The sequence below is a fragment of the Anser brachyrhynchus genome (genome assembly GCF_964034855.1).
Source record: "Anser brachyrhynchus genome assembly, chromosome: 3".
Taxonomy (NCBI): Eukaryota; Metazoa; Chordata; class Aves; order Anseriformes; family Anatidae; genus Anser; species Anser brachyrhynchus.
This window is the reverse complement of record NC_137696.1, coordinates 111,325,412-111,341,218: the sequence shown is the minus strand read 5'-3', so window position 1 is coordinate 111,341,218 and position 15,807 is coordinate 111,325,412. Positions and strand designations below refer to the sequence as shown.

At 37.4% G+C, this 15,807-nt stretch overlaps 1 protein-coding gene across 6 annotated transcripts in view; it reads right to left on the bottom strand.

The window, feature by feature from the left end:
• GREB1 (growth regulating estrogen receptor binding 1) overlaps positions 1-14,574 on the bottom strand; it is a 96,562-nt gene extending 81,988 nt beyond the window's left edge. For 2 of the 6 annotated variants that reach the window (XM_080588182.1, XM_080588186.1), the window contains exon 1: positions 14,337-14,572. The gene's annotated coding sequence lies outside the window, so the exon portion shown is untranslated. Of the gene's footprint in view, positions 1-12,267; positions 12,293-14,336 lie in introns of those variants that run through there. The other 4 variants (XM_080588180.1, XM_080588184.1, XM_080588185.1 and 1 more) reach the window with 3 other exon arrangements.
• Between the last annotated feature and the right edge of the window lie 1,233 nt (positions 14,575-15,807).

The following is a 15,807-nucleotide window of genomic DNA, read 5'->3' as shown; positions in this document are numbered from 1 at the left end:
AAGTATCTCAAGACAACCTCAGATCAGAGCTTCACCACAGACAGTATACTACACATACATATCATGAGGCAGATTTTTGTCTAAACATCAGTGGTAGCAACCAACCTCACGGCAAATGGCTAGACCCATTCCGCCAGCATGACTGCTCTGTTCAGTCTGTTCTCCAGGGAACCCAGCAGTGAGGGTCTCATGGGCTACATGAATTACTCTGGCAACCAGCTCCCTAATGGCCCTTTACCCATCAGCCTTTAGACATTGAAAATGCAGCCATCATATGACCAAAATAAAATTGCTCCCCAGCAGAGGACAGTGCACATCTGATGTTGCAATGGATGTGTGTTTATGCATTAGGTTGTGTAATGGGGACAACTTGTACAACCAGGCTATACTCATGCAATACATGCCTATGGGGATGACAGCAGATTGGTCCCATGATGGGTACATTTCTTTTCACAGGAGGGTCAGTCTTCCTTACAGGCTTCAGCAGGGCACTGTCCTGCCCCCTCAACACAAGTGTCTTACAAAGTCCTCCCCATAGGACCCCCCTTTTTTAAGCCTGACTTTAGAAAGGGGTTGTCATTGCATTACAACACAGAGCAAGCTTCATCTCCACTATGAGCAACTGGGCAAAACAAAATGTAAAAACAAACTTAATTTTAAAAGTTTCCAGTCTAAGGAGAAACTTTTAAGCAGGATGGTTCTCACAAGACAATTTCTACTTCTTGTATATATTCATTTATTTATTTTTAATACATTTTTAAATAGTGGTCTGGAAGGAACGTTCATAAATTTGCATAGCAGAAAGTTCTGAATGAGTGTCCAGTACAGATAAATAAAGAGGCAATTCTGTAAACATCAAAGATGGTCTGACTTCTCTCTTTACGAGAGAAATTTCATTTTTCTCTTGTTTCCTTGACTTCTGCTTTCTTATCCTTATTTATAAATTATGCATTCATGACATAACTGAATATGCCTTATGCTAGCAAACAGTGACCTATTCATTAGCTAAGTCTATTAGCTAAACCACTGCTGAAATATGATGCTCGAAGACATGAATCACTTTTGATGACAACTTTAACTCATCTATTTACCCATAGGATCACAATTTAACTACAGAATCAGGATTTCACTTCTGCCGACACTCCCATTTTTATGTTGCTTTTGTCATTCTCCATGTATTTGAACTATACTCTTCAATAAAGTTAGGGACAGAGATATTTGCAAAATCAGGATATAAGTCTGATCAGAAAAATAGTGCAGGTGTAGTAATAAAAAGGATAAAATAGTATAGGAGATGCAATGTTTTATTCTCCGTGTTTTTCTAAAAGTAATATTATATTATACATTAAATTATAAAATATATTATCTATAGACTGCAGTATCAATGTTCAAGATCCACATTTGGAAGTGAGACGGACTTTGAACTCTCACTGTAGTGATGCAGATGAATACAAACATCTAGCCTCCCTGCAATCACTGAGGCATGCTAGCAAAATATCTAGCTCTTTATCTTCTTTACTAGATGAGGATATGGGAAAGTAAGTAATGGTGAATCATCTAGCAGCCCAAAATAACAGTTTTCAAGTGCAGTATCCGTCCAAATAAATAATGATTATCTCAGTACATATGTTACCTACCATTGTTTCAAGTTTAGCTCTCTAACCTGCAACAGTGATATTTCACACGTTCTTCTAGCTAAAGTTAACTCATTCATTTTTATCAAAGTTTTGTCTGTAAACCTAATTTACATTAGAATTAAATACAGTACAGAAACACATTCTCATTAAACAGCTTAATTTCAGACTTTTGAAAACATGTTGCACTTACATTTTTAGCTATATTTAAAGATGTTACACAACTATTTGCTGACAAATCCCAGCTCCATTTTTTTTTTTTTAAGAAAGTGTCATTGATTCAACCATAGATTTGTTTCATTTTTAATATCTACATTGCCATTTGGCTTGAGTTCCTGATATTGAGATCACATAGTCTTCTTAAAACAATAATGCAATTCTGTATATTGGCCTAATTTATTAGTAAAGATTTAAAGTATATTCTAATTAATAATATGCTATTAGCAAAATGTGGGCAGCAACGAATCCTTAAAGCTGTTTTTATTAAACATTCCTAGAGACTGATCCATAACCAGAAATGCTAGTGTGTTAGCCCTCAGACCTGCCAAGACTCATCTTTTTACATTGTTCTACTAAGTTCAAGAATGACAGTAGCATTACATAATGACATAGGCACTATCATTTCATTTGAATCAAAAAAAAATAATCCAGAGTTAGATTCACAGGTATCAGAAGTACAGGTTCATTTCTAGTCTGACTTCCCCTCTGTTGCTACCTCCCTTAGTCTAACGAGTTCTCACATGGCTCAGGCCCCAGATTATTGCCCTGGTTTTTCACCACTAAACCCTGCAGTAGCCGGTATCTCTTTGCAAAAGTGGGGTTTTAAAGAGTTCCAACCTTTAAAAAGAAATGTAAAAAAGAACAAAGAAAAATGTGGTTTGCTTTTGCACATGGGCAAAATAGAAAATATTCATAATAGACTTTTTTTCTTCCTCATAACATTTTCAGAATATATTTTTGTCTTGAATTCAGCACAAACGAACAGCAAACAGCTGTTATTCCTTCAATAGCAGGCAATACAGGAGCTGAAAAATATTAGGTGCAGGCTTTGCTTTGGTACTGTAACTTTCATTCATTGATGAGGAAAGCACATCCTTCTTGAAAATGATGGCACCACTCTTCCACATCAAAGTCAATTTTTAAGCACATATTGCACAAAATATCAGTTCATTTATGACTATTTTTGTTTGTCTGTTTTCTCAGAACAGTTCTCCATAATATGCCAAAGCAAGCAGAAATTGAATTCTTAAAGGAATATGGTCTCACAGCATGTTGAGTATGAAAAGAAAAAAACACACATTAAAATCAAATCTTGGATGTGCAATATATAATTTATAGGCTTGACTAATCTGCACTTTTTAAAACTAACAGATTGTTTTACTGGTTGCTGCAAATGTTATTGATCTGCTTTCTTGCTGAATTAATAGCAGTAGCATAGGACAACTCGCTGTCTCAGCTTTCCCAATGTTTTCCTGAAAAGAGGCCCATTACATGGCAGGGGGCAAAGGACGGGCCTAGATAACACTGTTTAGACATTTCTTTGATGTCCACAGGCATCATCCTCGACAACTGACCACCAGAGACAAAAGAGCACCCTTCGACTGCTGGAAATCCCAGCCATTCTTCTCACCACCTTTTGATATCCCAAGGTTTCTATACCCTGACCTCTGCACCCTGACACAAAGATCTTATTCGAAGGATGGTCAGCCATGTCAAAAAATCTTTCCAAATTTAGCCAAGAAACTCAGAATTTCTTTTGCTTTTCATAATTGCTTTGTGTCCTAATGTACCAGTAGGGACGCTAAGAAGATTTTACAAAAACCGGGGAATGAAAATGCCAACAAGAAAAAATTGCTTCAATTTTCTGATTTGGAAACCACTCTCAAACACCTACTTTATTTCACAAGCCATTCCATCTAAAGTTTTTTGATGACACCTCACTGTGTACTCACACCCACAGTATTTCTACCTACTCACTATTATACAAAAGTCCACTTTTAACAGACAGATATATGAGCTTGCTAATGTAACTTCACTCAAAAAATGCACACATTTTAAATTCTGTGCATACCTTAGGGATTGATATCGATTTGTATTTTTTTGTTTATATTTTCAGAAAAAAAATATCATTTTAATGGCTTTCAAAATATTTTCCTCCCTAAATGGTGTGATTGATAAGCGTATCATTTTCCCAATACCTTCCAAAATTTTTAGAGAAAAATTTTCCACAAAACAATCTGAGATGATTGTCAGTACTTTTAATCAAGCAGTTGAATTTTTCCTCTTTCTGAGGAACTAAAATTGAACAAAATGATCAAATAAAAGTGCTCGATATGTAGCCAAGACACTGGGAGTCCCCTAAAATCCTAACAACACAATACATTATTCCCTGCACCATTTAAACATTTTCTGCACAAGCTCAGCCAGGAAAACACCTCGAGAAACACCCCTCTCCCCCTGATTACTATGGGAAATCCCGCTGTCCACTCTAGATGGGTACATAAAATCACACATGTAAGTAATAACTTTAAAAATATAACTTATTGATGATCAATACATATATATTCTAGGCACTTTTGTAATCTGACAATCATCTTTGCAACACATTCCTAAAATGTCATCCTGCCATGAAGTTACATTGGCAGGAATGGGACAAAATTTGATGGATTTCTCAATTTATATTATTCTAAACTTACTTTAATTTAAAAATCTGTGACCAAGTGGTAAGCTGGTTTGTATTGATTTTTTTTTCCAAACTGACGTTGATAAAATTTTTTCCTACACTGACAATATTTCTCTCAATTTTTAAGTCAATGACATTATCAGCAATAACACAACATGCAAAGCACACGTCAACATTTTAAAATAAAGTAATACATAATTTATAATGCAAACACTTGGATTCACAATGCTTGTTTTAAAGACAGTTCTAAATCACCTAATACAATCTACTCAACTCAACCAACATTTACTTGCTTAAATTTAGTTATCTAAAACCAGAAAATTCAGTTCACAAAAGGAATAGAGTGCTATTAGAATTATCAAGAATCTTGCCACTTTTAGAAACTCTCTTCTATATTAGATCACTACCATAAAAATGAAGGCAAATACAAGCAAATAGTAGAAGGTTAAAAAAAATAATGTTTTAGAATTCAGAAGGTGCACAGACAAAATTCTGATGGTGGCCATGCAAAGGTTATTAGAATTGAACCTATTGGTTTCAATGGGTTTTGAACCAAACCAGAGCATTTTTGCAGTTGTTTTAAAATAAGTAATTATTATTTACAAAAAAAAAAAATTGCATGTCTTCAGATGGAATGGAAGATTCTGAATCAGTACAGAGCCCCTAGAGCAGACCCAGCATGAATATAAAACAGATATTTAAGATATTTAAAAAAAAAAAAAAAAACCTCTACTGAGTACAAGTCTGTAAATATTTTCATTTAACTGAATCCTGTCCATAGACAGGACAAACAACATGCAAACATACAAGCTATATACCAGCCTAAGGCTATATAGATATAGCAACATGAAAAGACTAAACATTCAGTGATGCAAATCCAATGCACATAAGGCCATAGACAAATCTGGGAGTGTTCCCGAAAAGATTACAATAATTTTTATAGAGGCTCATTACTGCTCTGGTAGAAATTATTGTCCTGCCAGCTTTACACACTCAGTTGCTCCTGTGAGCAAGCCCTGTCCATCTTTAGTCAAAAAAAAATTCAAGTGTTAAGATCATAGATCTTCATCACCCCCATTCATCTTAAGAGAAACAGATTAGGAATTGTGCACATGAGCAGCTCAGCTGGCAGAGTCGACTGTGATAACCTCTGACAGAAGTGCCATAATGAGGTACTGGGGGCAGTAACCTTTTTAACCAGCACAGTTGCAGTTGGAAGAGGATGTGTGAATAAAGCCTTCATAAAACGCATTAGATTTTCATGTGCATGTTTTTATACATGGCCCTGAATTTGGTGTAGTGAATTTTATGGCTGCAGTTACACTTTATTCTGTTGTAGGTAGAAAATATAAGATCACATAGATTATTCCTTTCCAATACTGCTACTTGGTATACTTGCCAGTAATCTTTCTCCATTATGTCAGTGTTGTTATAAGTTGCCAGACTTTCATCACATAACCCAACAAACACAACTGTGTAGGCAATTTCTAACTGGATATATTCAAAGACCTACTTTAAAAAGAAAAATGTACTTCATCCTGGATCCACAGAAACACAGAGTGAAAACAACAACAACAACAAAAAAACTTAAGGCAACCTTTACCTGGAGATGAAGACCTCACTTAAAAAAATGTAATTGGATTGCTCTAACATGTAGTAAGACTTAGCTTAAATTCAAGATAGCCTTTTTTCTTTGGAAAGTGAACACATTGCCAAAGAAACCAAATTACACGCAAAGCAATGCAATCTAGCAGTGAAAAGGCTATGTGAAGCCATATAGCTAATTTGAAATGGGGATAGAGTGACCCACAATGTTTTGCTTTCTTATTGCCATCGTACACAGCATTACTTCCTATCCAGATTGGCCTGTCAATGTGACCTTACACCTCTACTGCTAAAAGCCCTGGCCTAGGAAGAGATGCCTTTAAGTCAAGGGATGCAGAACCACTTGTGTCTACACTGTTCAGGTCTAGTCATTGGAAGGACCATGTTCACACCATTTGATGTTTGGCCAAAGCATCTTTGGGCCTCTATAGTGCATCTTTGGCCCTGACATAACTATTTGTGTATGCTCTTTCCCCAGCCAGTTTAATTATTGTGAAAGCTGTATTGCAGTTTTCAGCAGAGCTACATTTTTTGGCATGGAACTGGAAGCATGTCATACACGAACCAGGATGTGACATCACAGTACACTCATGCTACAAGGCCTACTGAAATAGCATTCGAAAACCATGTGGGATTAATAAAGTAATAATTGTGTTATCCATTTTGTTTAGTTGTGTATGGTAAATTCTTGGTGCAAAGTAACGCTACTACTTCTCTATTAAAGCCTCGCAGACAAAAGGTTGTAGTTATGGGTAACTATGACATAGCAGCTGATCGAGCAAGCAGCTAAACCATGGTAACTTACACACACATCCATGCCACACCTTGGTTGTTTAAACTGTGAGCTCCAGTTTACGCATATACAGCTTGTAAAAGAAACAGTCTACGATTCAACCCAGGCCCTGTGAACTTTTTTGGCAATGTTAGTACTAATGTTCACTCGTGGGCTAGAGTAGGCAAATGGAAGATACTGCAAATATTGAAGTTGTTCTAATTTATTAATGGTTTTGTTAATTTTATTGCTATTTTAGGCGGGGAGAAAAAGGCTGGTTGCTTTTTCTAAGTTACAATACCATGAAATTTACAGCTGATTGTTCGCAGGTGGTCAAGATACAGTAACTTTACAGGACAAGTTCTGTTCATAAAGGAAAAACAAACAAACAAAAAACAACAGTATTTTTGAGAACGAACTTCTCAAAATCAAGAACAAGAAGACAAGCTATTTACTGCATAGCTTCTTTCCTGTATCCAGGTTTCCTCCAAAGAGTTCCGTAAGAGAGGAAGCGTAAGGTACAGTGCCTCTCCCACATGTTACATGAAAAGAAATGGACTTTCAAAGAGTCTGCTTGTCGTCAAATGCTCCTGACATCACAGATAAATGTCTAGGAATTTGAACGTACTGAACAACACCCAGTATTTATTGATGAATTCTGAGGCCTGGTACCAAACTCAGTAAGACACAAGGATCTTACCAGTAGTTCTGTACATTATCAGAACTCAGCTGTCCAAAGCTGTCAAGAACTGTACACTCCCATCTTGGGCCTGGAGCGACAGTACACAGCATCCACCTCGGTGGTATGAATTAAAACAGAAGACTTACCAAGTTACACAATAAAATCTTTCTTGAGTTTATGCCTTGTGCCCAACATACTGAGCCTGACTTTACTACAAGATGGATACTTCTCACTTCTTTTTTCAATCTGAACAAGACCTAGACAACCATGGTTAGACCAAAATAAATTTTCAATTTATTCATAAAATCAACTTTTTAAACAAAGTTTTAAACGGCAGGATACAACACTTTCTAATATACTGAGATTATATGAGGCAATAAACTCCACAATAATACAGCAACAGTATCACAACTGTGGCAGCTTCTCCTTGGGGAGCCGCAACCACATTTCACATTGCAAATACCTACTTGCCCCTAGAGAATGGATTGCAGTATTGGTGGAAGACCAGGGCTTTCCAAATACCATTTCTCTGATTCTGCACCCAGATTTGCTTCACAGAATTCAAGGGGAATTTTGCAGGTCTTTGTATGTTCTTCTAAGTACAGAATGTGCACAGTACATCACTTTTTGCTAAGCCACCTTCTCACATGAGTAGGCCTGGTCAGTATCTCATAACTGGGTCTTGCACTTTGGTCACAACAACCCCATGCAGTGCTACAGGCTTGGGGCAGAGTGGCTCAAAAGCTGTGCAGAGGAAAAGGATCTAAGGGTGTTGGTCAACGCTCGCCTGAACATGAGCCGGCAGTGTGCCAGGCCAAGAAGGCCAATGACATCCTGGCTTGTATTAGGAACAGAGTAGCCAGCAGGACCAGGGAGGTGATCATCCCCCTGTACTCAGCTCTGGTGAGGCCGCACCTTGAGTACCATGTTCAGTTTTGGGCCCCTCATTACAAGAAGGACATCGAGGCCCTGAAGCGTGTCCAGAGAAGGGCTATGAAGCTGGTGAAGGGCCTGGAGCACAAGTCCTACGAGGAACGGCTGAGAGAACTGGGGTTGTTTAGCCTGGAGAAGAGAAGGCTCAGGGGAGACCTTATTGCTGTCTACAGCTACCTGAAAGGAAGGTGTGGGGAGCTGGGGGTCGGCCTCTTCTCACAGATAACTAGTGATAGGACTAGAGGGAATGGCCTCAAGTTGCTCCAGGGAAGGTTCAGGTTGGAAATTAAGAGAAATTTCTTCTCAGAAAGAGTGGTTAGACATTGGAAAGGGTTGCCCAGGGAGGTGATGGAGTCACTGTCCCTGGGGGTGTTCAAGGAAAGGCTGGACGTGGTGTTTAGGGACATGGTTTAGTGGGTGACATTGGTAGTGGGGTGATGGTTGGACCAGATGATGTTGGAGGTCTTTTCCAACCTTGATGATTCTACAATAACCCCACCATGCTGGGTCATGGGATTTGAGTATTGCTGCTGCCTAGGAAACACTTGGTCTAAATCCCCTTCTAAATGGGGACCTTACCATGAGGCAGAGTACCAACTACAGTGACATTACCCTCCTGCTTTTCCTGCCAGCATCAGATGCACTTCAAAGCAGGAGACAAATTACAATGCTGAGCTATAAACGTGTAAAATGCTAGTATCTTGGCTGGGGAGCTGGACACCAGTTCAAACGACTCTTTTCTTTTTAAGGCCTTTTTGCCTCATGGACCTTCTGAGCAGCAGAGACATAATTACCACTGGTTTGAACCGTGCTCTCCTTTACACAAAAGATGACAAATGACAAAAAATGTGGAAGAATAGGAGAACAAGGCGGGAATAATGAAGTGTATAGCAAACACCTGTTGATAAAAGATTTTCAGCTGAATAAAATGGTAAAACTGAAAACTACTTATTAAAGTAAGTCTGAACTGGCAAGTGAAAAAATGCATTTCTTCCTCTAAAGGGAGTGACGAGTGACTTTTTCAGGGATGGCAGGAAAGACTGAGCAAAATCAACATCTATATGTCTGTGCATATCTCCACAGCATATTCATGCATGGGTTTTGAACAGTTAGGGCACAAACCATTTATAGTTCCATCTGTGCAAAACACCACTGAGATCTGGCTCACTCACTTAACCAGAGTCACATTGCAGTCAAGCAAGTCACAAATGTTTTCTTTAAAAACAAATGCACTTACATCATAAATCAACCATTTCATTACCTCTGGGGTGAAAATAATGAAAACAGCTGTCAAATGAGGATGAAATGATCTTTGGAAGTTTTCATTAACTTCACAATCATTCTTGTGTCTGAAAATAATTTTATTGTTGTTATTACAAATAACATCCCCAATTATTGCACCAGTAATAGCTATGGTTTAATCCACTGTTCTTTGTGTATTGTTTGACCAGTTTGTGTATGAGGTATTACTTTACAAATTTAATCTTAAATTCATAGAGAAACTGGGAAGGCATGGAGATTAAGAAAATGTGAAAATGTGGTTCCAAATCAGAAAAGACTATAATAAACATCTAGTTGATAGAAGCAGTGACAGTGATTTAAATCTGTCTATAAACCCATTTGAGTCTTCTTGGAACTGATACATATAGCCTACAGATTAGGACCTGTATAATAAAATCATAATAGAAGTGCAAACATAATTCTCAGAAGTGCAAACATAATTCAAACATAATCAAATTTCAAAGCACTTTATCATGACACTAAAATTTCACCAGACAGGATCAGATCATTATTTTGATTTTACATAAATGTTTATCCTCAGACAGAAAAGTGGCGGAAATAAAAACCTATAAATGAAAAACCTTATGAAAAACCTTTTCATAAAAACAGAAGACCTAGCCCCACAATTTCCTACTATGGAGCTCTAAAAACTAAGAGAGCTAGGCATACAAGGATACATTTTGCAGGAAACCATTTAAAACAACACAACAAGCGTTAACATAAAAAGAGTCAATAAGCAAAGCATCAGGATGAATTCTCATACCTATGTCTTTGATGACAATTCTTTGTTAGTACTGATTATTTTTATGACTGTGATGTAAATATACTTTCTACAGATAAATTTTAATTTCTGTTTACTGCAAATTTATGTAAAACATGCCTCCAACATCATTACAGATTGCTTTTAGTACATAAAATACTGCTATGCTGTTTAGCTCAAAAAAGGATATTTTCTTCATGCAGTATTCAATCAGTATTTCTTTTAACAGCATTTTTTCTAAGATATACGATGTCTAAATGGCAATTTTCCTTTCCTGTTTCCTCAAAAATATACCACTGCTCATGTTACTTCTTAAACTCTCTTTATTCCTCACATAAACATTTAAGCATGAAATGCAACACATGGATAATGGCAAATTAAGGCAAACTGAAAATCAAACTAGAGTTCTTCGGAATCCTTAGGTGTAATTATGTAGGGACAGCAACAAATCTCTAAGACATGAGCATAAGTGACGTATTTAAATTTCCTTAGTAAATAACAGAATCTCCTTCCGTGACGTATTTAAATTTCCTTAGTAAATAACAGAATCTCCTTCCACAGTCTGTCTAACAGACATTTTGAAGAGTTAGACTTGCAGCTGACTGAATCACTAACCACAGTCTAAGTGGAAAAAAGCAAAGAATTTCAGCTGAAGTCAAATATGTAATGCTTTCCCTGTGCATGTATGTAATACATGAATGCATTCACATATTTGTGTAAGTAGGGATGTTTGTGCGTATATTTTGGTGGCTGTTAGTTACAAGGGCCTTTTATGCCCCTTCATGGTGTCTTTTATTCACATGAAATAAACCCAAGGTTGTGCCTGATCTCAGATGAGAGTAAATGCTTTATTTTGTGTGAGGGTGGAAAAGGAGTGACACATCACTTATCATTCACCATGCAGACTTTGTATTCATTAGAAGAGCCACAATCAATAAGAACCAAAGGCAATTTTTCCCTAAAGATAATTACGCCTAGCATCACTAGAGTGCTTAGGAGTCTGATAGGCTTTCATTTATTGACACAGATCACCTTTGAAAGTTTACAACTTCCTAATAAAAATTTGGCCATACCTAAGGAGTGCTACAAAATGCTTCTGTTTTATTTTGTTCTACAAAATTACACAGGTCTTCTTGTGGTTACTTTCAACCTCTGTAAATTGCATAAGATTCAAATGAGAAACTTATTTGCAGAGCAACTGCAAATGTCAAACTGACCGCCACAGCAATCTCTTCTACTTTTTTTTGAGGGAGGGCAGCGGGTTGTATTTGAAAGGGAAACTTTGGAAGCCGTTAGTTTCTTATACAGAACATGTTCTTTAACAAGAAAAATAGAATTCAAACTGTTGTTTTTGATTTGCTATTTCACATTAGAAAACTCTTCCCTTAACTTTGTGCATATTATTCGTAGCATTACCGACGTTATAAAAAAACTCATTTAAGAGATTCTGAACTCTCATATCCAACAACAGACTCCCTTAACAGAAGCCATTAAATATAGACATAAACAGACAATAGGTCTAAAACATAAGTTAGATGACAATTTCTGTAAAACTATATGGTCACAACACATTACAGACATTTGTAATACAAAATAAATGAAACATTGCTTCAAAACATTGTGTCTAACAAATATTCACAAAGCAAAGATGATCAGGGCATAAGTGAAATTCCATCCCCAAATCTCTCTGTTCTGTGCCTGTGCTTATAACATCTTCTGTCAGAGGCTAATCTCACGTGACAAGCCTGATCCAAAGCCATTTGAAGTCACTGGAATGTCTCTTCCTGACTTCAGGGAGCTTTGCATCCAGCCCATATAAACTTCAAGAACAATACATTTCATAGAAGGTTGTCTTAAGAGCACAACAGCTAACTATTGTTTAAGTGGAAAAGAATATTAGCTTCAAATGCAATTTACCTGCTGTGGTAGGTTCGTGTTAGGTTCTTACTGTTAGATGTTTTGTTATTGTTTTTTATGCGCATACCACAGATAAACCTTTCCAAAGTGAGAACATTCCATTTCCTAAATAGAAGCCAAAGAAAATCAACAGTAGTCAAATACCCCATCCCACCCCATCCCCCGCAATTTTATATGTAGTAAGTTTAGTTTTTCTCAAGAAGTAAAAGATCACTTTCAAGGCCTCAAATTAAAGGTTTTCTTAGATGTATGTACATCAAGAACAAGACAGAACATGAGGTTTCAAAAATACACTAGGCATTCCTCTACCTAGCAAACCAAAAGATAGATTTAATAAACAAAGAAAACAAACAGAAAGTTGTGTAAGCAAGTAGCAGGCTGACAGGAAAAGAGGTTATTTTAGGTTAGTGTTTTTGTTTTCCTTTTTTTTTTTTTTTTAATAAAAACCCTGATTTTCTAGTGAATGAAGTCAATTTCAAACCTATGGCTGACAACTACAACACCACACAAAGACCAAAGTCAGGCTGCTATTTATTGTTTAAAAGTAATAATGGAACTGTAAACCCTGAAATGGTAATTAACATAATTGTAAAAACTAGTAAAATAAAAGCCCTACTGTTGTGAACTTTGTGGCTCTCTTCTCTAAGCAAAATCAGAAAATGATTTAGTAGAACAGTACAGAACCCAATACTGATCCCATGTACACTTGTGCCAGGAAATTTATGCTGATGAAAATTCAAATCCTAATCATGTCCATAATCACCAAGTTCCCTAAGGCAGCAGACAATGGTGCTTCTAACTTCCTCACTCACACCACAGATCGACCAACTCACTAGAACTATTTTGGTTACTTAGAGTGGAGGTAAACACAGTTAAGCATAAAAATACCAGAATGTCCACCTTTGGAGATTGATTTCAGTGTTTCATAGTGGAAAAAAATACATTAAATCCTTAAGAATCTTATTCATAAGACATACAAGACTGTTAATTTTCTTTATAGTTGGCTCAACATGTTTAGCAACAAATACTGACATTATTGCCATTACTCATTAATCATTTTCAGAAGGGTCCATGAGTTATTAGATCAAAACCAAGGTAGCTCATACCTCAAAAAGCAAAGTAAATGAGACAAAGCACAGGGGAAAAAGCAAGCAACATTTTCTCCAATATATAGATGATAGCATTTCTGCCTCTTTCATCTGTGCGTCCAGAATCAGCAACTAAAAATAAACAGTTTACTTTATAAAGACATCTATCCAAATTGCTTTTTACTCTGAGGGGATGGATCAAACATAATTATAAATTTCATTTCAGGCCAGTACAAAATTATAGGGTTTTGTGTGCGCGTGTTGTTTTTTTTTTCTGAACGGAAAAAAAAAAAAAGACAATTTGTCAGGTCAAACAGCATACCTTGCTTTGGTATTACAAGTATTTTGTTACAATAATACAACAGCACATTCTGTTTGACTCAACAATACACATTTCATTTAGGTGTTTTCTTTTTTCATTTGTTTGTTTCTCCTTGGTGCTATTAAGTGCATTTCTGAAATGAAATACAGTCCTAAAGTAAAAAATAAAACTTTCACATAAAAAGTCAAAACAATATGCAGGCTTAAGCTTTGCATTGAATTTACATCTTTTCTTCTGACATGCACAAATTAATGAAATGTTTTGTTCGCTCACAAACCACATTTTGTCATATATTTTGTTAAGCCTTATTTAGCCACATATTTCAGGTAACAGGCTATTTGCTCTCACGGCTCTCCAACCATATTTCCTCCTCTTCCTACACAGGCAGTTGGGACACAAACTACCCACTGCTGAATATCGCTAGCTGGTATCCTGATCCCCTCGGATCTGGTCTGCGCCCCTGTTACTCTATTCTTGTTGCTCACTGCTACTGCTAACACTTCCTGAGCCTTCTGGGGACCTGGGCTTCCAGTTACACCCCCCCCCCCCCAACTGCCTCTCAGCATTCCCAGGTGCTGATAATCTTTTCTCCGTATTGTTGCTGCTCCTTCTCTTTATTTCAGCAGATGCTCCAGTTTTGCAAGTTGCAAGGATCTTACCTCTGAGACCCTCTTTGTTGCTCTGTCTGTGACCACGCTGGAAGCAGGCAGTGATGGATATTAGGGAAGCATGAGCCTCCCCTGGCTGTTTAGCAGCGTGGTCTGCAAAGAAAGATAGAGATGCTGCTCTCTCCTCCTCCCCCCTCGCTGTCCCAGCTTCCTCCTCCCTCCTCCCTCCTTCCCATCCACAAACTCTACTTCTGTCTGTGCTTCAACACAATACGCTACCTCTCAGCACCAGCTACCTAAGGTCAAGAATACAAACCCTTCGCCCCCCCCCCTGCCTTTTCCTCTCCACTCTCATGCATCCTCACCCCTGCTTCCCACTGAATATGGTATCTTCCCAACTAGACGTGCCTTATTTGGCTCCAGGGTCTAAAGCACAGACAATTTCAGCAGCCCTAGGGGGAAAAAAAAAATAGAGTTATAAAACAGAAGATGCACAGCAAAGACCAAGGATATGAAGGGAAGGAGGAAATCTCCTGGAGAAACTGGAAACTTTGGGGGTTTATTTGTGTGTGTAAGAAATCTAGTCACAGTAGCCAAAGCCTGCTACTTGGAGATTAATTTTTAAAATCTATACAGATTAAAGAAGAGTGCCTTGGATTGTTAGTTATCTCCCAAATCCAGTTAATCCACTGTTTAAGCTCTTTGTTTCCTTATCTTTATTATAAACAGCTTTTTAAAAGAAGGTTCCAAACTTTTCCCCTGCAAAGCCAGACTTAAATACCAGTATAATCTGATGATGCAATAGCTAATAATGGTGAAAACATAACCAGTGGCATTCTTTAAAGATTATGAGCTATGAAATAATCACCTTTAATCGCATGGTAAACACAGTAATAAGCCCTCTGACTTTTCTGCTTGGATGAAATGTATTCAAGTGGTCTTTTTTCACTTTCAGTAGTTATGATGACTGGAAGCACCTTCAGGCAACCAGTCCCTGGCGTCCAAACTTCACCTAAAATTACAGCTAGCCAGCATGTTCTTCTTTCTAATTTCAGACACCTAATAAGCCAGTCCTTCAGAAGAGTTTATGCTTGTTGCAGAGACTAGAGGTAGATGATGCTGAACACTTCTAAAAGATCTTGCCTGCTAACGTTAAACTTAAAAAGTTAAGTGGACAGGATCTCCCTCTGGAGGCCTTGAGAGGCACCTGACTTGCTCTAGTGATGTAAGAGGATGTATTAGGCACTTCATGATGTCTATTTTACGGGATATCATAAAAAACAAAAACAAAACAAAACAAAAAAACCACAGCATGCTAACTACTGCATGACTAAGGCAATACAATGAAAGTGTAGTAACTGCAAGTTATCTTGAAGCTTTACCTTTCTTAGGTAAGCTTTATCTTTCTTCTTTCTTGAAGCTTACCTTTCTTCAATGTTGGTGGCCTTATGGCAAACAGCAGGCATGATCCATCTGTGGTCAGAATAAAGTGGTCCATGGGGCAGAGAAACTACTGCTTGCA